At 50.8% G+C, this 24,311-nt stretch overlaps 2 protein-coding genes across 2 annotated transcripts in view; one reads left to right on the top strand and one right to left on the bottom strand.

The window, feature by feature from the left end:
* Positions 1-7,720, bottom strand: part of STRIP1 (striatin interacting protein 1) — a 272,900-nt gene extending 265,180 nt beyond the window's left edge. Inside the window, exon 1 of the mRNA XM_050745631.1 lies at positions 7,714-7,720. The gene's annotated coding sequence lies outside the window, so the exon portion shown is untranslated. The remainder of the gene's footprint in view (positions 1-7,713) is intronic.
* PSMA5 (proteasome 20S subunit alpha 5) overlaps positions 1-24,311 on the top strand; it is a 509,972-nt gene that overhangs the window by 110,828 nt on the left and 374,833 nt on the right. The window lies entirely within an intron of this gene.

Genomic DNA, 24,311 nt, shown 5'->3' with positions numbered 1-24,311 from the left:
AAAGAGCAGAAAGAGCAGAGGCTGTGAGCTCAGGAGGACCTGGATCAGAATCTTGCCTCTGCCTCTGCCAGCCTTTGAGCACCTGTGAGCGCAGCCAGTGACTGCCCGGTCTGGGCGGCTGCCTCCTCACCTGCAGCCTGGCAAGACAGTCCTATCACTGCTGCACAGGGGGTTGTGAGGATACGATGAGGTGAAGTGGCAGGCACACACAGAGTGAGATAAATCCTCCTTCCTTTCTTCCTCTTCCCCATCAGGCATTCCAGGGTCTGCAGCAAAAAGGCCAAGCTGTGATGCCTGGAGCACTCGGTGACTCTGGAAGTTCTCCTCAGGCCCTGGGTGTGTGGCTGCCTTGGCAAATGCTCACTGGCAGATAACAAAGCCAGTTTGACCCGCAGTGGGTGCCCATGACGTTCAATGACCTAAAACAATTAAACCCATAATCAGAGAGTGCTTAGACTTGGCTGCTGTGGGTTTGCCTACCCACAAGTCACAATCATCTTGCTGGGCTTCTATGTCGGCCGTTAGCCCTCAAAGTCCTGTTGCTAAGAGATTATGAACCAAATGATGTTTCCAAAAAACAACCACTACAGAATGTCCCAGGGGAGAGCCATAATAACAGCCTAAATGGAATGGACCTGCTGTTATTGATAAAACCTTATAGAGTTGAAGAATGGGGTAACTGAGGTAGCCTCACCATACACATCCTATGTAAATTACTGGTTTGCAAAGGTTTTGAATAGAATAAAATGGACTCAGTGATACAACTGTGATGGATGTAGTCTAATGTCTTCATAATTCCAAAGGTTCTTCAGTCAACCAAGATGTATTTGTTGGTGGTCTATTATTTCATGCATATTTACGACCATCTCAGCTACATTTAGTTGCAGGCAATGACTAAGTCTAACATAGCTGTAACCACCCCCGTTTGGCAGAGTGCCTGTTTGCAATAATTAAGTGATTTAACATAGCCATTCACACCCACCTCCATTATTGCTCTGTTGCTGAGGCAACAGGAACCAGTCAACTAACAGAAGCCAGGTTAGAGTAGGACAGAAGGAAGTCAGCAAACCGGGCACTTGCCAAAAACTGGCTGTTATCTGGCAGCTGGAGTCGTTTTGCCCATGGGATTTTCCTGGGAAGATGCAGTCGTTTTGTTCTGTGTCTTCACCAAAGGCTGCTGGGTCACCCCCAGATGATCTCTATCAGGCAGATGGATTAGTGCAAAGTAGCTGTTCCATAATCTGTTATGAAAGGAAATCCTGATCTCTGCTGGCCTCTCTCCAGACCTGGGAGCCTAGTAGTGTGATACCAGCCCCCGACACTCCCTTCCGGCCCCCGTCCCTGATCTCCTCCCCTCTCAACCCCCGCCATCCACTGCTGATTTCCATCTTCTCAGGCCCCCTGGCTGCAGCCGACTTAGGGTCTACATTTGATCTCCCTGGGGCAGGTCATGGAGAGAAAGTTTTTGTATTCTTCTCTTCTGTTTTGTAGATGAGGGAACCAAGGGGGAGACAAAGCTAAGTGTCAAAGTCACACAGCTAGTAAGTCAGGAGACAGGCTCATGTCTTCTAGCCCCACATCTCAGGATCTTCACTGCTCACGAGACCCAAGCCTCCTGTGATAGGTGTGCAGGAAACTGCTGGATGTTGCAATGCCTCCTAGAAAGGGTCAGTGTTTCCATGGGCTGGCCCTGGTGACCCTCAATCACTGCGTGGCACCCAGGGGAGGGGGCAGAGCCACAGGAACTCTACACTTTTTCCTTCCTCCAAGAGGTAGACGATCACGCAGAGCATTTAAGATCCCAGTCTTGGAAATGTATTCTGCCACAACCAGAGTGAACTTGGACAAGCTACTTACCCTTCTGCAAGGCAATTTCCTCTGCAGAAAATGAGGGTAATACTGGTACCTACCCACCTGATAAGGCTGCCCTGGGGAGCACCTGGGTTTAAACAGGTAGCAGCGGTCAGCAGGATGTGTGGGAAACAATGAACGCTAGCAGCTGCAGCCTGACTCTCACAAGATGCGCATTTTCACCACCACCATCATCATCCACTTCTGCTCAGGACCTGAGGTGCAAAGTGGGGCAGGAGCCTGTGTTATGAGGGGCCTCTGGTGACAAGGAGACAGATTTCCCAGGATTCCTGAGATCTTTAATTCTTGGGAAGCTGGGCTGGAAGAAGCAGCTTTGTGGGTTCCGTGCCCATCTAGAAACACGTGCTTCCAGTTGGCTCTCCTGGGCTGGAATTCCCCAGGGCCCGGCCCAGGCCAGCTCCTGCCACTGCCCCATGCACCCCTCACCCCGTACTGGACTCCCTTGGCAGGCCTGGAGGGTCTCGAAGGCTGGCTGCCTCCCTTCACCAGTTATCCATTCCAGCCTCAGGACCCTTCCCAATTCTGTCTGAAAGTTGGTGGAGGGGGTGAGTTCTTGCCGCTCTGAGAGTCTGAAAACCCCAGCCCAGAGAATGGCTTCTAAAAGAGGACTGGGGGAATGGGAGGCGGGATGAGGTGTGGGAGGGTGGAGATGAAGCTGAGGCGGAGGGGTCATTAATTCAGCAGCTCTGCCACTTGGCACCAGCCCCCAGGGCAGCGGCTCCAGTTGTCCTGTGGGGCCAGGAGGCTGTTTCTGCCGAGTCATCCTTTCTTGCCCAGAGGGATCCTGGCCCCAAGCCACATTCCTAGTGGGGTCTGAGTGCTGCAGAGTAGGAAGCTTCCTTTCTCACCAGCCCCCAGCGCTCCAGCCATGCAAACAGACTGGTCCCTCAGCAGCCTCTGCCGGCCGCGAACATGCTTCTCCAAGTTTGTCTGCATTCCCCCAGCCCCCCAGCCCACCTGGATCCCAAGTTCTGGGAGCTAAAAACACTCCCCAGGGAGGTACAGGAGGCAAGGTGGGGCCTAATGGGAGGGGGCCAGAGGGAGATTAAGGAACGATTTTAAATGTCTGCCTTCCCACGAGGGGCCCTCCTGCTATAAGGGTCCAGTAGCCCCACTGAAAAGCGCTGAATCTCAGCCCAAAGGCAGAGGCAGCAACCCCAACCTCTCTGTGTTGTGTGAAATGTCAGCGTCCCCAGACAAGCAAGGTAGCCACACCTGCTGCAGAGCTCATGTATCAGGAACAGGTTCAGAACACCTACTATGTGCTAAGCACTGCTCTGGGCACTGGCCTTGCAGCAGTGGGCAGGGCAGATGCGGCCCAGACCCTGGCGTTTCTCCCAGCCTTTCCAGTCCCACCACCACTGCTTCCACTTGTGGTCTCCTCCCAGATTGCCCAGGTTCAAATCTTGGCTCCCCACTTCTAGCGATGTGATCTTGAGCAAGTTACTTTACCCCTCTGTGCCTCCATTGCCTCATCTGTAAAGTGGAGTGAAGTAATGCCTATCTCATGGGAATGATGAGAGAGGTAAATGAGTTACTATTTGTAAAATACTTAGAACAGTTTCTGGCACAGAGCTCAATCCATTCCTGTGTGTTCTGGACTCTGTGCCTGGGCTCAGCCCTCCCTCGTCCTGGAATGCCTTCCCCTCTTCCGGAACCCATAAATCCAGCCTCTTTGCTGAGTTTCCAGGTGGGAAGACCAATTAGGGGCAGGCCCACAGTCAGCCCACAGCCTTACTAGGGCCACCAACACTGGCTGAGTGTTTTCCTATTTGCCCAGGGTTTTAAACAGCCCTGTGAGGTAGACAGGGAAGGGAATTCGGGGAGGGAGACACGCGCCTGAGGGTGCAGAACCAGCGAGTGTTGAATCTGAGAGTGGAACTTGGATCTTCTGACTGGAAGTAGCACTGTCTCTGTCCCACCCAGTGGCGTTGGTCCTAAGGAACCTTCAGACATCCTGAGGCTATCACCAGGGCCTCTGAAGCTAACCCAAGGCTCGGCACCCAGAAAATGGGGCCTTCCTGGCCCTTCAGAGGCCCTGGAATCAGTTGAGCTTCTCTCAGAGCCAGCTGGGGCCCACGAAGGCCTCAAGACAGGGGGCGCTGGCTAGCAGAGCCCTGAGGAGGGCCCTGCAGGAAGAGCTCAGCGGAAACTCTGAGCAATGCTGGCAGCCACAGGCCTCCGGGCTTCCTGCACCCTCCACACAGGCTGCCCTGTCAACGTCAATGTGTTTGTGAAACCCTGCTGGGTAGGCAGTAGGAATTCAAGGGGCCCCAAGGGTTCATAGGCTGTGGTCACCCTGTTCCTTTGCAGCCCGGGAGAAGGTGGCTTTCTAAAGACTGCTGTCCACAGTGTAATGGGATCCAGCTGCTGCCGAAGACAGCTACCTGAAGGAGGCCCTACGGTCTCCTTAGGCCTTGGGCCTCCAGATCCCATGGCTTCTCCCTGCGGGTCCATATCTTCCGGAGTCCCCATAGATTCAGGGAACCCCCAGACAGAGCAATAGAGTGAAACTTGTGGTTGAAGGACTTTGGAGTGAAAGATAATGTGGGTTATAAGCCAAATTCACAGCTTTGCTAGCTGTGTGACTTTGGGAAAGTTAGTTAACCTCTCTGTAGAGAGCCTCAGTTTTCTCATCTGTAAAATGGTGACAGAAAGTACCTACCTTGTCATGAAGATTAAATAAAACAATGTAAATGGGAGATTTGGCACAGTACCTGGCACACCACAAGCTTTTGATAAACAGGAACTGATGATTTTGTGACTACTGAGTGACAGCAGTTATTGGAGGTACAAATACTATTGCATTTCTTTGATTTGTATAATTTTAATTAAAACCATCCAGACCTAATTTACTATACTTGAAAGAAAAACATACCTTCCTCTGGAATCTTCCTCTCTTTTCAAATTGCCCAAGAACCTCCAGGTCTCACGTACTCAAAAAGTGGAAGGGGAGGTGGAGGCTCCAACTTCTGCACCTCGGCCAGAAGAACAAGGACGCTGACCCATTCCCACTGAGGTGGCACCTGTTGATAACTGCTCCCACGTGGTCAGAAGGCGGAGTGTCCCGTGCCAACCAGAGCACCACACAGGCCACGTGCATCTTCTGGGGGCTGACTCCAAGGATGGCTGAGGATGGCTGACAGTTTGCTGGGGCTTCTGGGTCCACCCCTTGCGGTCAGAGTCTGGGTCCCTTTTCCTTCCCCAGGATCCACACTGGGGTTGGGGCTCCTTCTTTACAGACCCCAAAACACAAATGGCCTCCTTACGCCTGTGTCTGAAAGTCCCCAGAAAGCTGCTCCCCTCTGCCACCCCCAGACCCACCCTCCACAGTAAACCCCAGTGCTGAGTCACCTAACTGAGGACTACCAAGGTAACTCTTGCACAGAACAGAGGGGAAAAAAATGGTCTATATGGGGCGTCCTGCCGTATTTTTTTCTTCTCAGTAACTAGGCAGCGGGGAGAAGCCAAAGTGAAGCCAGCATCCAGTGGTGGAGTCTTTGCCTTTTCTCTTTACGCTCCAAGTGCACCAGAGGTGAGCAGGGGATGGGAGGGTTTCATTTCTGTAGCCCCAGGCGTCAGGCTTCAGAGCCTTAGCTCTCAGCCAGGACGTCTCTACAGCTCAATGAATGCTTGCTGACTGACTGAAAGCACAGTGATCTCTCTGAGGGGGTGGGATCAGGCGGAGATGCTGGGATGGGCAGAGAAGGGGAAGTAGACCAGGGAAATGGCCAGGGGTAAGGGAGATAGGTCTGCAGAAGGGCCGGGAGCAGCCTTGTAGGAGCAGAGGAAAGAGGGTGCAGTTCTAGGGTGGCCTGAGAGTAAGGGGCAGTGAGGGAAGCGGCCACTAGGGTTGCTGCAGGACACCAGAGGCATCTCTGGGAAACCTGTGGAACCTGCTGGATGCCTCCAGGTGCGCAGTGGGGGCCGGGGAGCAGAGGCCTTATGGATGTAGCAGCACCGGAAGGGCAGGTGCATGGGGGGTGGTCCCCGGGGGAGTTCAAAGGCAAAAATCAATATGGCAACTCCCTCTGTGAAGAGACCACTGGGTATGGTCCAAACTGATTCAACAGCAAGCACATTGCCCTTGACAATGTCCAGAGCCCAGGTTCCCACCACCTAGAGGCCGCACCAGCACTCTCTGGGCCCATCTTGGTGCCCTATGCCCAGACGCAGGCCCCTGGAGGCATAAGCAGCCTGGAGCTGACCTGGGCTTCCTCAGGAGCAACGGGCACATGGAGTGTCTGAGAGGCACAGGAGCAACAGCCAGTGCCCCCTGCAGAGGACTACTGGGGTCACGGACTTCAGACCTGACGACCTGGGCTCAAATCCCAGCTCTGCACCTACCAGCCGTGTGACCAGGTGCCCTCTCTGAGCCTCAGTCACACACTCCCTTAACAGTTGGGCCTCATGGAGCTGTTTATGAGGATTAAATGGGAAAACATAAAGCACTTAGCACAGAGCCAAGGACACGCTGAATAGTATAATAGCGGCCTCCTTTGGCATTGTGCTGGTGCAGGTGTGCCGAGGAACTGGGCAGGGGTGACAGACACCTCTTCTAACCTAGTTCCTTTCCAAGAACCTAATTGGTGTCTCTCCCTCCCCCAGGCAATTGGAAGGAGGAGGCTGGGCTCCAGCCCCGGAATATGGGAGGTTTCTCACCGTGGTAGGGAAATTGCTGGGTTGGGGGTGTGGGCAGCCACAGTGACCGTCTCTCTGCAGGACGGATGCGGCTTTGCTGACAGAGAGTCTGCGGCCTGGACATGCCAGCGGTGCAGGTCTGAGGTCAGCACTGGGGAGCCGGGCTGGGCCCCACCAGGGCGAGACATCTGCTTTCAATCAGCTGCCCTTCTGCCCGAGAAGGGGATGGGGGCTGAGACCTCCCCCCAGCTCAACTTCTCACCACACAGAATGGACACTGAGGGCAAAGGAGGCAGGAGAAGCTCTAGGGACCCAGGTCAAAGAGATAGAGGTTATTTTTGTTAAGCCACTTAAACTAAATCCTTCAATAGCTCTCTTTTGCAAGGCCATGCCCTGTCCGGCCATTCAGCCCCCCACCCTCCCCCCGCACCGCCCTGGCTCATGCTTCCTTGTCGCAAGCCTCTGGCTTGTCCCCCACTTGAGGGCTTTGCACTCACGCCCTGGGGGCCCCTGCCCTGCCCTGCCCTGTGCAGGCTGACCCGTCATCCTTCAGCTGAAATTCCGCTTACTCAGGAAAACCTGTGGACCCATGCTCCATCCCTGTTAACAATCTTGTTGAACACAGTTTGCTTTGTACCTATGTGTTCATCTGCATGACTACTGAATGTCTGCCCCCCACCCTACTCTAGACTGTAAGCCCCATGCAGGCAGGAGCTAAGGCTGTCTTCCTTAGGACAATATCCCTAAAATTCAGAGCAGGGCCTGCCACAGAGTATGCCCTCAATAAATACTTGCTGAATGAATGAATGACGCAAGCCTCTAAATATTTATAGTAGTTTCCTTCTGTAGTCTTCAAAGGTTTGAGCTCCGCTAGATCCCTGCAGGATAATCAGTGTTTACACCCATTTGACAGGCCCAGGTGAGTTAATGACCTTGGCTCCCAATCCAAGCTGACTCACAGTATCAGGCTACCTTTGTCTAGGAGGAGGAGGAGGGGGGATAAACTGGGAGAAGAGAGGCACGTGCCACAGAGTCGGAGACCAGAGAGGGGGCTGGGTGAGAGCCCAGCAAAGGGTGGGGGTGCCACGGGGCCACACACCAGCAGCCAGGCCCATCACACCGCATATCAGCCAGTGCAGAATCACTCCCCATCCTGGAGAAAGTCCAGGAAGATGTCCAGTGGGGATGTGCCCCAGCCACTACCCCCCCATCCCTGCCAGTTCTCACACCCTACTCCTGAAATGGCCGTGCACTAAGTGGGCTTGCAGTCAACCACCCCAGGGTCAAACCAATGTGCTGCCTCTGACAGCTAAGCAATCTCAGACAGTCTAGTCAACTCTCTGAGCTTCAGTCTCCTCAAATGTGAAATAGTACCATAACAGAGCTGGCTTTAATGGGCGGAGGTGAAGCACCCATGAGCCCATAAAAGTTAAGCACGCAGCACTAAGAATTGGGTCTCTATGTTTCCACGGCCCCCACTGGCTCATGGGGACTATCCATCGGGTATTGAGTGGTCTTGCTCTTGGTGGTAGACAGGGCTTATTCCCCTATACCTGGGAGTGCCTTGAGGACAAAGACCCTTGCATCCCGCAGGCTCCCAGGCCAGCCCAGACCCAGGTTGGGCTCTCAGCTAGGTGCATGAACACATGAGTGTTTGTTTGGATCCAGAGTAAAAGCTCTGCAAATTTCCTGCTGATGACAAGAGCAGGAGAGCTGGGGAAAGGAGAGCTCCTCTTCTGCCACACCCAGGCACTGAAGGATGGGTGTGCAGAGGGCAGAGCTGTGAGGAGCAATAAACGCCAGAGAAGAAGAGGACAGAGCACGACTGGAGTGGGGGCAAAACCCAGAAAAAAGGCTGTGTTGGAGTTCAGGAGGCCCTGCAGAGAGCAGATTTGGCCTGGGACTGAGAAGTGTAGCCTCAGAGCCTGGGAAGAAAGGACAGGAGGCCTGGGAAGGCATGGCAGAATTAGCCTGGACCTTGATCTGTGGGTTGGAAACAGGCTGGGTGTTCTTTAATAGCACCTGCTTACCACAGTGCCTGGCACACAGCACATGCTCAATAAACACTTGTTAAATGAATGAATGAAGAATGAGATTTTTCCATAACTTCTGTACTGGTCTCTCCAGCTCTGTCCATCCAGCTGTTTGTACAGCCTTCCTCAGAATGCCCACCACAGGAAGCAAACTCTAACCCACCCACTCCCACTTGGAAGCTGTGGACACATCCCCCACCATCACAGGCAGTGGCCACACAGGGCCTGAGCGCCCAGTGAGACACCCAGACCCTTCCTGGTGGGCCTGAGCCATGTGTTTTGTTTCGTTATGTATTAAATTTGAATTAATTGCTAACGTTTAAAAATAAATGTGCCCATGTAAAAACCCAGACTGCCAGCTTCTCTGTAAGAGCTAGTTAGGTGACATATTACTCTGGGCCTGTCCCCCCAACCTGGGACAATGACTGAACAGAGGGGACAAGGCCTGCCTTCCCCAGGGTAACCTCTTTCTGCACTGGCATCTTCATGCCTCTCCTCCTAGTCTGGTCCCTGCAGACAGCTGAGTTTAGGACCCCTGCCCACAGGCTAAAATCCAAACTCCTCAGTCAGGCCCCCAAAGCTTTAGTGGTGACCCTCAGGATAAGCTTCTCATCTCTCCCCACTGTCCTTGTCCCCAAGGTTCTGGCTACCCCATGCTACATCTGGTTCTCCAATCACCAGTGTTCTTTTATGCCTCTGAGTGTTTGCACCAGCAGCGCTATGGCTTGTGGTGCCTGTCCCCACTGTGGGGACTGCACTGGTGCCTACCTGGTCTTTGGTGCAAGCTCAAGCCCTCCTTAGCAGTGGAGCCTCCTGCAGCTCCTCTCTGGGCCACCACAGCCCCCAACCCCACAGCCACCCAGGCATAGGACTCCCCACACTCTGCATTGCACCACAGGGCCGTGGGCTCGGGGGCATGGAATCACGTCTTATTCTTACTTTATCTCTGGTACCCAGCACAGGGCCAGCCTCTGGATGTAGAGCACGGCCTCCTGGGCCCAGCTCAATACATTCCTTGAAAGAATGAATTAAATAGATGCCCTTGGTTTTGTGGATGGCAGAGGCATAAAATATCCGTAAATAACCCCAGAGAAATTGAGAAGCCTTTGTTTTATGGCTTTTTCAAGGGCTACGTTTTGTCACATCTACTCTCAGCACGCACAAACAAACACACACACACATGCTCCTGGCAGTCCTAAGACAAACCCTGCTTCAATCCAGCCAGCTCTAGAAAAATGAGAAAACGAGACAAATGTTATTTTGAAAGACTACTTCTCACTTCACACACACACACACACACACACACACACACACACACACACACACCCCATGTCAACTACCATCAAGCACCTCCTCCTCTCTCACTCCCAGCAGGAGGCCCACGCCACTTCCATGTTCCAAGCCTTTTCCGACCCCTGTCCTACCGACACAACTGTGTCCTGAGTTCTCGGCATAAGCCTACTCCTTGAACCCAGCCTGCAAAACTATGAAGTTGGACAACCCAGGCCTGAGTCAGTGATCAAACTTCAGAGCTGAAAGGGACTTCAAGACCCAAGTATTTTATGAAGGGGAAAGAAGGTCAGCCAAGTCATATCTAGAGGGGCCTGATGGTCAGGCCTGGCTGGAAGGACTTAGCTCCCAGAGGAGGCGAGAGAAGGGCCTCCAGGAGAGTGAGAGCATAGGCACTGAGCCGCTCCTGACTGTAGCACTGGTACACCTGCTGGAACTTCATCTCTGCAGCAGCCTGAGCAGAGCGGTTCCCACTTACAGATGGGGAACCAGTCCATGAAGCCAGCTCCCGTGTGTGGCCAAGTCTGCCCTTCATCCGCTTGGCTCAGAAGCCACATTCTTCACTACCATGTCCCAAATATCAGGACTGGTGTTCCCTCAGTCTGGCTGGGATGGTTTTGCCAGGGCCCAGGATAGAGGAAACGGGAATAATACACCTATTGCATCGCACTGTACATGGGAGGGCCATTCAATTGCATTGTCAAGATAGATTTGTGTATTTAGTGAGACAATTTTCCTGCAGACCAAAGCAGAACATTTGGAAGAAGGAGCAGCTCTTTCTTGCTCCCTTCTCAGAGACTCCATTTGGGCTCAGGCGGGGCAAATGGAGCCAATGAAATAAGGTTTCATGGAAGTCAGAGCAGGCACTGTCTATGTCATCTCACCAGCCCTGCTTTAAAGAAAAAGTAACATAGAAATTAAAGTGAAAAGACCTTTACATGGAGAAGTAATTTGCATGCGTAATATAGGAAGGTGCTCCTTAGGTATGTTACAGGATTACTTTAAATCATTTGACTTATGCTCCAAAGTAACTGTAATGTTGGTAGTATAACAAATTCTGATGAATAGCTTTAATTGCATGTTTAAAAGTCTCATCATGTGTTCACATGCTTAAATCCGGGTATCAGAATTTAAGCAATTCTTGAAATGTATCGTCTCCTTAAGATACTAATTACAAAAACAAAGAAAAAAAAAGAAAGAAAGAAAAAAAAAAAGCTCAGGCAGCTCTGGGGAGTCATTTGCCACTGAGGCATATTTCCAGGGGACAGACCCAGGTCTGCCAGCCTCAGCCCTTACCCTTTCTGTGCCCACTCCCAGGCTCGGGTTGCCCCAATGGGGCAGGAGAGCTGTGCCCTGAGGCAGAGAACAGGGCAAACCAGAAAGGCTGGAGGATATTCATGGGAAGAGACAAGGGGATTTTTCAGAGCCCAAGGTCTCCTTCCCCACCCACTAGGGTCAGCAGGGGTACCAGTCCTCCGACAGGACGCGTGGCCACAGCACTGGGAACCTGGGCTCCCGGGTGTCAGCTTCGAGTTCTTGTTGACTTCCTCAGACTCTGCCTCCTGCCAACCCCATTCATCACCTTCACTTGCCAATCCCTTAGGAATGTGGCAGTCTCTTAAAAGGCAGCCCTGGGTTAAAACAACAAATAAACCTGGAAGCCTCTAAGTCAGCTGCAGAGGCTCAGACAGGTCAGGAATCAGGGGCAGGCTTCCGGCCTCTCTCCCTCTCCTCCCACCCCAACACCTGCAAGCTCAGCACTACCACCCTCACCCCACACACATTCCCGAACAAAGTGAAGCTGCTTTTAGATTGGGGGTGAGTGTCCAGAAGCCCGAAAGCTACCTCCGTTCCCCAGGACACCCCCTCCCCACTACCCATCTATGCCTCTAACTCCTACTTAGGACACACAGGCCCATATTTGGAGAGTGGTGTCCAGCCCTCCACTCTCCAATGTGGGGCTCTGCAGACCCCCTCCCAACCTGCCTGGAGGCCTACACCTACCCTCAAGGGAATAGAACATGGGTCTGGCAACATTTCTTCAAGGAAGTAGGGAGGCTGAAGGATGGGCAGCGGGGGTGCGGGCCAGCTGAGCGGCTCTAAGGGTGAGCCCCATTCTGTCCGCCCCACACTGTACTCCTCCATCTCTTCCTTAACCCCCAGTGAAGTCCCACTGGGCCTGGCCTAGGGCAGGTTCAGTGCTGCCTCAGGGACCATCTGCTAAAGGGAAAAGGGACCCACACCTATAAGTGCCTATAAACAAAGGGGAAAATATGCAAACACCCGGCCCATTCACCAGAACAGAAGAATCCACAGCTGGACAGTGGGGTGCACACAGGTGCTGACCACACTGCTGGCTCAAGTGAGCTGGGCTGGCCCAAGGAAGTGCCAGCTAAAGGGCTAAATCAGAGGCTGTGGCTCCCACTCCAGGGCCCCAGGCCTCTAGGGTTCCTTGAACCACTTAAAATATTTCAGAAAACCAATGGATACTCTACATTTAGCCATGGTGAGATTTCTGGGATTAACAAAAATTCCAGTGCTTTGCTTTTGGCTGGAGTTACATCAACTCAATGCAGAAACATTGGCTATCTGAGCAGATAAATATTTGAGGTTAAGTATACATGGATCAGATGGAGAAAACAGAAAAAGAACTAGTAACTTGGCAACTGCTACTTAACAAAACCTTTTCAAACATAGAATTTGTAATGAAAGAGCTAAGAAAATGAATTTTAGACACATTTCCTTAATACACAAAGAGCTTCTACAAATCAATGAGAAAAAGATTAGCCATCTCAAAAAATCCCTCTGCACGTGGGTTTCACAACAAAGAAAGAAAAAGAAGTTTATATAGCCAAGATATATTTTTTAAAATGCTCACCCTCACTTTTAAAGGCATTTAAATTTTCAAAATTTAAAAATTTTTACCATTTTTCATCTGTCAGATTAGCAAAGATTTAAAAGTTTGATAGTATTAATGTTGGTGCTAATATAAGGAAATGGGCACTTTCATACACTGTTAGTGGAACTATAAATTGTTACAGTGTTTTTGAAAGTCAATCTGGGAACACATGTTCACATTTTAAATACACACATTATTAGTCAGCTGGCAATTAATCTACAAACATAGTTGTTCATCTTAGAACTGTTTGCCTTAGCAAAACCTAAGCAGCATAAATCTCCATTAAAAAAGGAACTGGTCAGTCATATCTTTACAATGAACTTTTTATAGTCACTAAAAAAAAAAAAAAATGAGTAGATCTACAGATATCAACATGAAAAAGAGGTCCAAGATCTGACATTAAGTGAAAAAAGCAAGCTGCAAAATAACATGGTTACATTATGGTTATGATATGATCCCACTTGTATATATTTTTTACAAAGCACATACAGTGACTTGTAGCTATATGTGCTTCTCTATATATATAGAAATATCTTAGGGATAACTAAGAAATTGTTAAGAGTGGTTCCTTGGGGAATAAGATGAGGCAAGGGAAAAGGGTAGAACATTTCTAATTTTTACATATCCTTCTCTGCTATTATGGTATTTATTATAATTTTTACTATTTTAAATTGCTTTTTTTCAATGATTGCTGGCAAGAAAAAGGTGAGTGTCCCAATTTAAAAGGACTGGATGATTGCTGAGAAGGTGTCAGCTTTGGTGTAAATGTTTGTGTCCTCCTACCCCCAAAATCCGTATGTTAAATTCCCAATGCCCAAGATGATGGCATTAGGTGGTGGGGCCTTGGTGAGGTGATTAGTGACCTTATAAAAGAGATCTCAGAGTGCTGTCTTGCCCTTTGACCATGTGAGAACACACCGAAAAGGTACCATCTATGAACAAGAAAGCATTTCCTCACCAGACACCAAATCTGCCAGGGCCTTGCTTGTGGACTTCCTAGCCTCCAGGACTGTGAAATAAATTTCTGTGGTTTATGAGCTACCTAGTCTATAGCATTTTGTTATAGCAGCCTGAATGGACTAAAACAGAAAATTAGTACCAGGAGTGGGATGCTACTGTAAAAAATACCTAAAATGTAGAAGTGGCTTTGGAACTGCATAATGGGTAGGGGCTGAAGGAGTTTGGAAGTGCATTCTAGAAAAAAACCTAACCATTGCCATGAATGGACTGTTAAGAGCAGTTCTGGTGTGAAGAGTTGTAGAGAAAGCCTCAATCTTCTTAGAGGTTACCTAAGTGGTCATGAACAGTCTATTGGTAGAAATATGGATGATAAAAGCCATTCTGATAAGGTCTCAGAAATGAGGAATGTTTTATTGAAAACTAGAGGAAAGACGATCCTTATTAGAAAGTAGTAAAGAACTTGGCAGCATTATGTTTGCATCATTGTGCTTTTGTGGAAGGTAGAATTCGTGAGCGATGCAATGGGATATTTGAATGAATAAATTTCTAAGCAGTGTTGAAGGTGCAGCTTGGCTTCTCTTGAGTGCGTATAGTAACATTTGAGAAGAGAGAGATGATCTGAAGATAGAATTGTTAATCAAAAGGGAAGCAGAATTTAAAATTTTGGAAAATTCTCAACCTACCCATATTGAAAAGAATGAGAAAGTGTGTTCAGAGAAAACACCAAGAATGTGGCCCCACAGTGATTTGAGAAAGGGATTGGGATGGATGGGCCATCTCAAGGGAAGCCAGGTGCTATTGATGAAGGCAATGGAAGGCTGTCCCCCAAAACATTTTGGAGATTATCAGAATTGTCCCTCCCATCACAGGCTCAGAGTGCAAGGGCCTGGGGGACAGAATGATCTCAAGGCTCCACTCCCTGCACTTTAGCACAGTACTAGCTGGACACCCCAGGTATGGCTCCAGTGGGCCTAGGTACAACACAAGCCAAGGTGGCCACCCCTCTGGAGGGCATAGGTGATAAACCTTGGCAGCTCCGTGAAGTGCCATCCCTGTCAATGTGCATGAGCTATGGGGGCGTGGCTACCTTCACCTAGATCCTGAAGATTGGAGCCTCCAGGAGCCTCAGTTATGTGACCCAGGCAGAGAGGTACGGCAAGGGTGGGGCCTCTACAGAGAGTCCCCACCAGGACAGTATCTAATGGAGCCATGAGGGTGGGCCAACACCAAGATCCCAGACCACAGACCCACCAGCGTGCAATTCCAGCCTGAGTGAGCCACAGGCACCCAACAATAACCTGTGAGAGATGGAACATAGGCAGTGCCCAGCAAAGCTATGGGGGCAGGGCCACCCGGAGCTCTGAGGGCCCAACCCCCACCCCAGTGTCCAGAGGGCAGAGCATCAGCCAGAGATTATTCTCCAGCCTTCAGATTTCATGTTGTTTGCCCTGTTGGGTTTGGATTTGGTTGGGACCTGGTATCCCTTCTTTCCTTCCTATTGCTCCCTTTCGGAATGGAAATGTCTATCCTCCACCTGTCTCCCCGATTGTATTTTGAGTACATATAACTTGCTTGATTTCACAGGTTCATAGCTGGAGAGAAATTTGCCTCAGGATGAATCATACCTTGAGTCTCCCTTATATCTGTTTTAGATGATAGTTACATGAGACTTTGGATTTAAACTTAAAGTTGATACTAGGATGAGTTAAAACATTTGGGACTATTGAAATGAAATCAGTATATTTTGCATGTGAGAAGGACATAAATTTTGGCAGGCCAGGGCAGAATGCTATGGTCTGAATGTTTGTGTCTCCCCAAAATTCATATGTTAAAACCTTAACCCCTGATCCTGGCTAACACAGTGAAACCCCGTCTCTACTAAAAATACAAAAAAAAAAAAAAAAAAAAAAAAAAAAAATTAGCCGGGTGTGGTGGCAGGTGTCTGTAGTCCTAGCTACTGAGGAGGCTGAGGCAAGAGAATGGCGGGAACCCAGGAGGTGGAGCTTGCAGTGAGATCACGCCACTGCACTCCAGCCTGGGCAACAGAGCAAGACTCCGTCTCAAAAAAAAAAAAAAAATCTTAACCCCAAGGCAATGGTATTAGGCATGGGACCTTTGTGAGGTGAGTAAGTGCTCTGATAAAAGGGATTAGTGCCCTTATAAAAGAGATGCCAGAGAGCTGTGTTGCCATTCCACCATGTGAGGACACAGTGAGAAAGTGCCTTCTATGAACTAGATAGCAGGCCCCCACTAGACTCCAGATCTACCGGTGTCTTCATTTTGGACCTCCCAGTCTCCAGAACTGTGAGAAACAAATTTCTGTTGTTTATATATTATCCAGTCTATGCTATTTTGCTATAGCAGCCTCAACAGACTAACGCAGGGACCTCTGGAAGATGTGGGAATGGCTTTACTGAGACCAGGGAAGGGAGGTGGTTCAGAGGATATTTTGCAGAGGAGGGGAGCCCTGGAGGAGCAGGCCTCTCTTCCATCTGGAAGAGGAAGTTCATGGCTGGAGGTCTGCCCTCTCAGCTACTCCATCCCACCCAGACATAGGAGACAAATGGAGAGTGGGAAAAGACCCCAATCTTTGTTTTTATTTATGTATCTGTTTTAGAGACAGGATCCTTTGCTGTCCCCCAGGCTGGAGTGCAGTGGCATGATCACAACTCACTGCATCCTCAAACTCCTGGGCTCAAGTGATCCTCCCACCTCATCCTGAGTAGCTGGTACTACAAGCATATGCACCACCATGTCCGGCTAATTTTTTTCTTTTTGTAGATACAGTGTCTGTCTTCATTGGCTAGTCTCAAACTCTTGACCTCAAACAATCCTCATGCCTCAGCCTCCCAAAATGCTGGAATTATAGGCGTGAGCCAATGCACTCGGCCGGAAGCCAACCTTTAAATACCAGCGAAAGGCTTGCAAGGGCAGGGTGATGCCCCCTGGGGGTCTGGCCCAGCCCCTCCTCCTTTCACCCTATTTCAGGGCCCCTCCTTCGTCAGTGACCCAGACCTAGACAAAATCTCTGACCCGCAAGAATAAAATTTGCATAAGAACTTCTTCCTAAAAGGAAAAGTGAAAAGGTAAATAGCTGTTTGAGAAAAGGTTTCTGACCAGAAGATCTTACAGACTGGCCAGAGATGCTAGGGCCAAGGGGAGAGTCCCTTGGGAGAGAAGGACTTTACTGGTCTTCGTGGCACTATCAGCCCTTCCCACCCACCCCTGCTCTGCACACTCCTTAACTTCCATCTTTCGGAGGCAGAGTGGAGTCACATGGACCGGGACTAGCATGTCAGCTTCTATGCTCTTTACCAGGGCTCTCATGCCACTTCTCTGACCCTCAGATGCTTTATCTGTAAAGAGGGGATCATAACACCTTAAGGGTTGATTTGAAAATTGGAAATATAAATATCATAGCACAATGTTTGTCATAAGACAAGTGGTCATGGAAAAGCATATAGAGCTGTATCTTTTCACCGATATTATCTAAACACAGCCCCACTCCTGTGCCTTTGCTCACGCTGGTTCCTGCATGGAGATGCCCCATCTTCTTCCCCATCTGGTAAAATCCCACCCATGTTTCAAGGCCTAGATCCAGCAGCAGCTTCGTCAAAGCCTCTGCAGCCCACACTGTGCAGGGGTGTTCCCTCCTCCTCGGGGCGTCCACGGCACTGTGTTCATAGCACCTTCCAGCCATTGCCAGCTGAGTCACGGAGTTGTTTACTCTGTGGCCTGGGGACCCTGAGTGTAATGGTGCCTTGGCCTGATGCTCTTCTGTCTTCATGTCCCTGTTCTTAGCACAGGAGCTGCTGAATAATGCCAGTCAAGTACCAACATGCATACCTTGTCATCAGCCCAACAACCTTTCCTCGTTCTCTCTAGGGAAGGGAGTGAGCAGAGGAAAGAGACTCTCTTCAACCACAGTCCTGGATTTGGTTTGATTCTAAAGGAGCTGGGGTGCCGGAAGGCCCAATTCACCTCATGGTGACAAGGGTTCTTCTACTGGAAGGAGGGGCTGGGAAAGCAAAGGCAAGGGGGCACAGTTGGAAAGCAGCACTAGTACCAGGGAAGGGTGTATGCTCACCCCAGGGCTGTCCAGGTCAGGTCACCAGACCACGCAGCTTCAGGGGCCACAGACCTCCCCCGGTCCCCCATTTATGCACAGCTGGCCTGTTTCCTCTGTGCCTGGTGCTCCTCCCCACTCTCCAAGAGACACCCAACCCAGGTCTCTCCCTGGACACTGAGCCCTGACGGCAAGGCCTGGGCTAAGGGAACGTGAGCGTGTCCTGCCCCCTGCTGGTCACTGCAGGGAATGGCTCCTTAACTGGAGAGGCGGGGAAGAAGCAGCCAGGGGCTGCCTGGCTGGCCCCGTGGGATCCACCCCAGCCCCATATTTCATCGCTCTGGTTCAAGTTCAAACTCTTTGCCTTAGCAAATTCCCCCAGGACCCTGTTCCAATGCCTCTTTCCAAATCTATTTCCTACCACTCCATCCCAAAGCCTCAGGTCCAAGTAAACCAGCTGTTCTTTGTCCCTGTGTGTCCTGACCTCCAGCCTCTATACAGGTCATCCCTCCTGCCGGCAATGCACTTGCCTTTCCACTCTGCTTCAAGACCCAGTCCAAGTTCCACCTCCTTGCTGACTGCATAGCCCTGGCATCCTCACCCTTGTCCCCTGACACTCATTGCCCAGAGTTCACTCCAGCCACCTGTGGTTTGGGCCCACCTTAGTCTCATCTGAAACTAAGTCAAAGAATGGTGTCACATTGGGATATGCACAACCTTGGAGTTTCAGTACAGGCCCCAGAACACAGCTGGTGCATAATCAGTGCTGGGCAGGAAAGGTGATCGCATTCCAGCACTCATGTTTCCATGCCATCCACCAGCCTTTGGGTAGTCTTCTTGCAGAGGCTGGCAGCGTCCCTTGGGATGGGAGAAGGATGGTCTCTGTGTGGGTTTCTGACCAGCCTCCAGGCCCCTTGCCCTCCCAGTACTGGTGTCCAGGAGTCACTGGTCTGCCACGGAGGGGCAGGAAAGAGCGGAGAGTCCCCCTAATGTGCAGCCAGGTAGGAGAGAAATTTGTGTCTAAGGGATGCTGATCCCTCCTCCAGGTTTCCAGGCCACTGTCTCCATTCCCAGCCACTTCTGCTCTCCTAACTTCTGTTTCCTTTCTACCTTCTTCATTCATTTGTTTACTTATGTACTCAGTCAGCAATCACCTATTAGGTGCCAGGCACTGGCCTGACTGTGGGTATCACATACAAAAAACGTAAAACCTGCTCAAAGTAACATCATTTAGTGGAAGAGAAAATTAAGGTATTCACCAATGTCTTACATTAAGGTTTTGGACAGAGATATAAGAAGAGGTGTGCTGTCTCAGATCACAACCCCCGAACCAGCTGAGGAGTGAGGGGAGTCCAGGAAGCCTTCCAGAGGCAGAGATGATTGAGGTGAGATAGGAGGGAAGATGAGGTTTTGGCCAAGCAAAGAAAGCAGGGAGGCCGACGCAGCAGCAAGGTGTGGAGAGGCAAAGTGCTGCAGGTGCCTTCAAGGAACTTTGGGTTGTCTTTGTGTCTGGGTTTGCAGCAGAAAGGTGAGACCTGGTAAGGCAGCAGAGGCAGAGCTCAAATGCCATGTGCAAAGTCAAGGTGTATGATTCTCTTTTAAAGCATGGGAGCAACTGAAGGATTTATAAGCCAGGGAGTGACATGTACAGATCAGAATTTTAGAAAACTCTGTTGGGCAAAGCTGGAGAGAGATCAGAAGGGAGTGTCCCCTGGAAAGGAGATGGCGGGAAAGGCTCGAGAGGGTGTGGGGGAATAAGGAGCAAAGGATTGTGGCGGGGGGTCTGAATTGAAGCAATAACAACAGAGAAGTAAAACAGTCAGCACATTCTGGAGATTTAAGGAACAACAATAGAGGACTCAATGGCTGCATGTGGGGAGTGGATAGAGGGACCAAGGACTGAGATGGGGACACAGGGGAAGCGCGGTGTTGTGGAGACAGCAGCCCCAGTCTGCAGCATGATGCACTTGAAATGTCTTAGGGACAATGGCCAAAGGTGGGCAAGAGATGGTCATGTAGCTGGATTAGAGATGCAGAGACAGGGTGTTGGAGGCATCAACACAGGCATCTTCGGCTCCCAGACTGTAGCCGAAGCACTCGCTGAGGGGCAGTAGGCGAGGGAGAGAAGAGAGGTCAAGTGAAAGCTCCCATTCTTTCTAGGAGCTCCATGGCTATTCACTGAGGGTACAGAGACAAGAACAGACGAGAGGCAATGCAGTTAGTGGAAAGCCATTCACGTCAGAGGACATGGGTTCATGCCAGCTCTTCTAAATACCTGACCATTTCTTATGTCTCCAAGCCTCAGTTTCCCCATTCATGAAATGGACTAGTTTGGGAGGCCAAGGCAGGAGGATCGTTTGAGGCCAGGAGTTCAAGACTAGCCTAAGCAACATAGCAAGATCCTGTCTCTACAAAAAAAGTTTAAAATTAGCTGGGTGTGGTGGTACACCCCTCTAGTCCTAACTACCCAGGAAGCTGAGGTGGAAGGATCACTTGAGCCCAGGAGTTGGAGGCTGCAGGGAGCCGTGATCACGTCACTGCACTCCAGCTTGGGTGACAGAGCAAGACACTGTCTCAAAAAAGAAAACAAAAATGATAACCATAAAGCATATCACATAGCTCCTAGCAGAGAGCTACTACCATGAACAACAAGCACGGAGAAGCTACAAGTTTCCAGAATCTTCCAAGTCTGCCAGTGTCCCCACTGGAAGTCCCTTTGGACCTCTCTATCCATCAGTCATATTACCAGCTGGATGAGCAAATGCAGGCTGGACCCAGACGTCTGTGCAGCTCTCTTTTGCTTCCCTGAATGGCACCAGCTGGGAGACCCCAGCTCTGTGGGCTCTGTCCTTCCCAGGCATGGTGTGGGTGGGTGGACGCCATAGCCCAGCCCTCCTGATCCCCCACCCTCCTGACCTCCTGCCCTGCCCTCAGGACCTTCCCTGGAACTGCAGCTTGCTGGGGGAAGGAAGTGCACAGCTGGAGCTTCTGCCCCTGCCCTGTGCCTGCATCCTGGCGGTGTCCTTCCCACCACTCCACCGAGTAGTCCCAGAGGGATGAGGTGGGTTGGAATGGAAAGTGAGATTCAGAAGTCAGGGCGCCCATTAGAATCAAACTGCCCAGCTCCTCTCTGCAGCGTGTGGTTGGGGGGCGGGAGAAAGTGCCCCAATCTGGGACCTGTCACAGGCACACTTCAAAGAGGTCATCCAGTGAGGCGGCCACCCTTGGCCTCAGTTTCCTCATCTGTAAAACACCAGGTTGGGTCAGGTCATCTCTGAGGTCCCTCCCACCTAGATTGCAATTCTACATTGTCCTCTCCCGTCCTGACTGCGATTCACCATTTCCAGCAGAGGGAGCCCGCACCTCTCCACAGACAGCCAGGAACCAGTGCCGCTGGTCTGGCCAAGGATCTGGAAGCCATAATAAACATCTATGTGCTGGGCACGTGACATGCTTAGTGCAATGCCTGGCCAGGTCACGTGTTCCATAAATAGAGGCCATGGTTGTCTCCATCTCATAGATGAAGAAACTGAGGTTCCAAGAGTTTAATTTGAACCCGGGGGCTCTGGCTCTGATGGTGCTCTGGGCGGCTCCAGGAGGGTGTGATACCATCTCTAAATATCTGAAGGGCTTACCATCAGAGAGGGGCACATTGCAGGGACGCTCCAGGAATGCAGGTCTGCGCTTGGCCTAAGGAAAAATGTTCTAATGGTCAGAGCTTGCCAGTTGAGACAGGGCCTGCCTGGGCTGGCTGTGAGCACCCTGTCTGAAGAATGGCCTCAGGGCATTGGGAATTGAGGGATGGTGGGTCTCCTTTGTCCCCCTCCAGTCCAGAAGGTCACATTCTGAGAGGACGGAAGGGCCAGACACAGTGGATGCCTGCCTTGAATCACAGAGGTCACCGCCCTCCCCATGGTCTCCCAGCTGCCTCGGGGCTAGAGAGGCCCAGCATTTTCTCTGAGGGCCTCTGGATCTCAGATCACTGGCAGAGGGGCGGTCCCCTACCCACTGTTCCACAGTTGCCTACTTCCACTGGGGATGGTTCTGGAATTCTGGGTAGGCCTCTCAGGGCAAGATCTTTGGTGGCCTATGTTCTTCACAGGGCGGGACCCCTTCAGCCTGATGGGAAGGTCAGCAGAGTCACAGGCCAAGCTCACCAGCTCCTCCTGGGAGCCCTTTGGGCTGTCTGCACAGGCCTCTATATGGACACATATTCCTGGCACAGAATCCACTGAGGGGCAGAGTGGGGGAGGCCAGGGCTCCTGGCTCCAGCTGCTGCCCACTTTCAGAGAGAGCACTGTAGAGCAAGAGTCTCTGGAGTGACACTGCCTGGCTGTGACACAGCACACCCCTGGGGCACCTAGGAGGCTGGGTGGGGAGAGCAGGGGCAGCTGCAGGGATGACTTCTCAGGTTCAAGCTGGTTGGGCGGCAGCCTGGCACTGGTCACTTCTGGGTGACACTTAAGGCAGGACATTGCCAACTGGAAGGCGGTAGAGCACGGGCTCCCATTAGAACCACTGGGAGATTATAAAAATTTAGATTCTGGAGCTCCTTCCTGAAACTCCTAAATCAGACTCTCCACGGATCGAGTCTAGAACTTTGCATTTTCAACCAGGCTTCCCAGGCAGTCCCATGGAGCCAGGCATTTGAGAAACTACTCTAGAGAGATGAAGATGCAGTGAGCCTGGGCAGCCTGCTATCCGGGGTGGCAGAAGAGCCAGGGGAAAGCCTGCCTGGGGAAGAGGTGCCTCAGAGGGATCAGATCTATTCTGGGCAGCATCACAGGGGCGGCTGGCAGCAGAGGAAGGCTTTACAGGGAGGTCGACTTTCAGGAGCCCGTTTATGGAGCCTCTCCCCTGCTCCAGACATGTGACCAAGTTGTCTTATGTAAACCATGCAGTCATCATCAGCCCTTTTGACAAATGATGTACCCGAAGTTCAGAGAACTCAGGTTCCAAGGCCACATGGCTAGGAGCCAGAGATAGGATTCACACCCTGTGTTTCTGACGCTGAGCCGCTTCCTCTGCGCGATGGAGAGCGCTCCCCATGGCCTGCGTTGCTGGGGAGGTGGTGAGCTTCTGGTCCCTAGCAGGGTTCCTCGACAGCTGAATCCTGCAGGGGGAGTCTTGCTTTGTGCTGACCTGGGAATATGTGTGGGGTGTGGTGCCAAGAAACCAAGGAGGGGCTCCCAGACTCCTCCATGCTGGCTTTGTGTACACACCTACACACACAAACGCGCACACACACACTCACACACACACACTCACGCACACACACGCAGACGCACACCTCCCCGAAGCTCAGGAAGGCTAGGAAAACTCAGTACCAACCGGGATGAGGCCTGGCTCTGGCCTGAGACCTAGGAATTCCTCAGGGACATAGCCCAGAGCCTCTGGGACCACAAAGAGGCCACACATCAGACAGAGGGGAGCTGAGCCCTCCTACTGGCCTTCCCAGTCCTGGGGCCACTGTTCTCACCCTTTTGACAACCCCTCGGGAGCAGGACAGAGTCCCAGGGCTGCAGAAGGAGTTCCTTTCTGGGACATTTTTGTCTTGTTTTCTTACTTGAAAAATTACCATTTATTTTGTGTGGGGTGACGTGGGAATGGAGATGCACTGATTACAAAAGTAGCATAACATGTTCTTTGGGGAAGAGTTGGAAAATATAGAAAAGCACAAAGAAAGTAAAACCACAAAGAAGTCCCCTCATCCCAACACAGACACACGTCTAAAGATAACTAACATTCTTTCTGCTCCTGTCTCTTCTTCAAGACAGGCTGCTTGGGTGCAAACCACAGGCCTGCTATTTTCTGGCTGTGTGATCCGGGACAAGTTACTTAACCTCTCTGTGCATCTATGTGCCTCAGTTTCTTCATATGTAAACCGGAGGTGAAAATAACAGTGCCTATCTCAAAGGGCGGTTGTGAGCATTTGATATAAAGACTTAGATGGGTGTCTGCCACTGAGCAACTGCTGGATAAATATTTATATTTACAAGGTTAACATTTTCTGTTTAGATTTTCATTACAACTTTTCTTAACAAAATTGAGTATTACCAACTTGTAAGAAGCTTGTTTCACCGTATACTACATCATGAACGTTTCTATGTTTGGGTATTTACATAATTGCAATGTTTCCTGTTTAGATGTCTATGATTGCAGGTTTCATTTAGATTTTTCTGTTTCATTTTATGTGATTTCAATTTCCCTATTTGTTTGTGTGTTTGTTTGTTTCACAAAACTAAGATCTACATTTTGTAACTTGTCTTTTTCATCTACTGCTAATGGGGAGCTTTTCCACATCACTGAACATCCCTTCACTACATGGATCTGAATGGCCGCACTGTTGGTCTTGGGAAGTGGTTTAAACTGGGGGCAGGAGCAGAAGTGTCTGAGGGAGTGGGCAGGATTGGTCAGGCCCTCTCCCCTCCATACCCATGGCTGCTGGCCAGGCCCGGCCCAGGAAGAAGACTCAGTGCCACCAGCTCCTGGAAGGGGGCCCAGGGCATGGTCCTGCATGGTGATAGGACTGCCTCTCCCTGTCTCTCCC

The sequence above is a fragment of the Macaca thibetana genome, chromosome 1 (genome assembly GCF_024542745.1).
Source record: "Macaca thibetana thibetana isolate TM-01 chromosome 1, ASM2454274v1, whole genome shotgun sequence".
Classification (NCBI taxonomy): Eukaryota; Metazoa; Chordata; class Mammalia; order Primates; family Cercopithecidae; genus Macaca; species Macaca thibetana.
The sequence above is the reverse complement of the archived record's forward strand: the minus strand, read 5'-3'. Positions and strand labels throughout refer to the sequence as shown.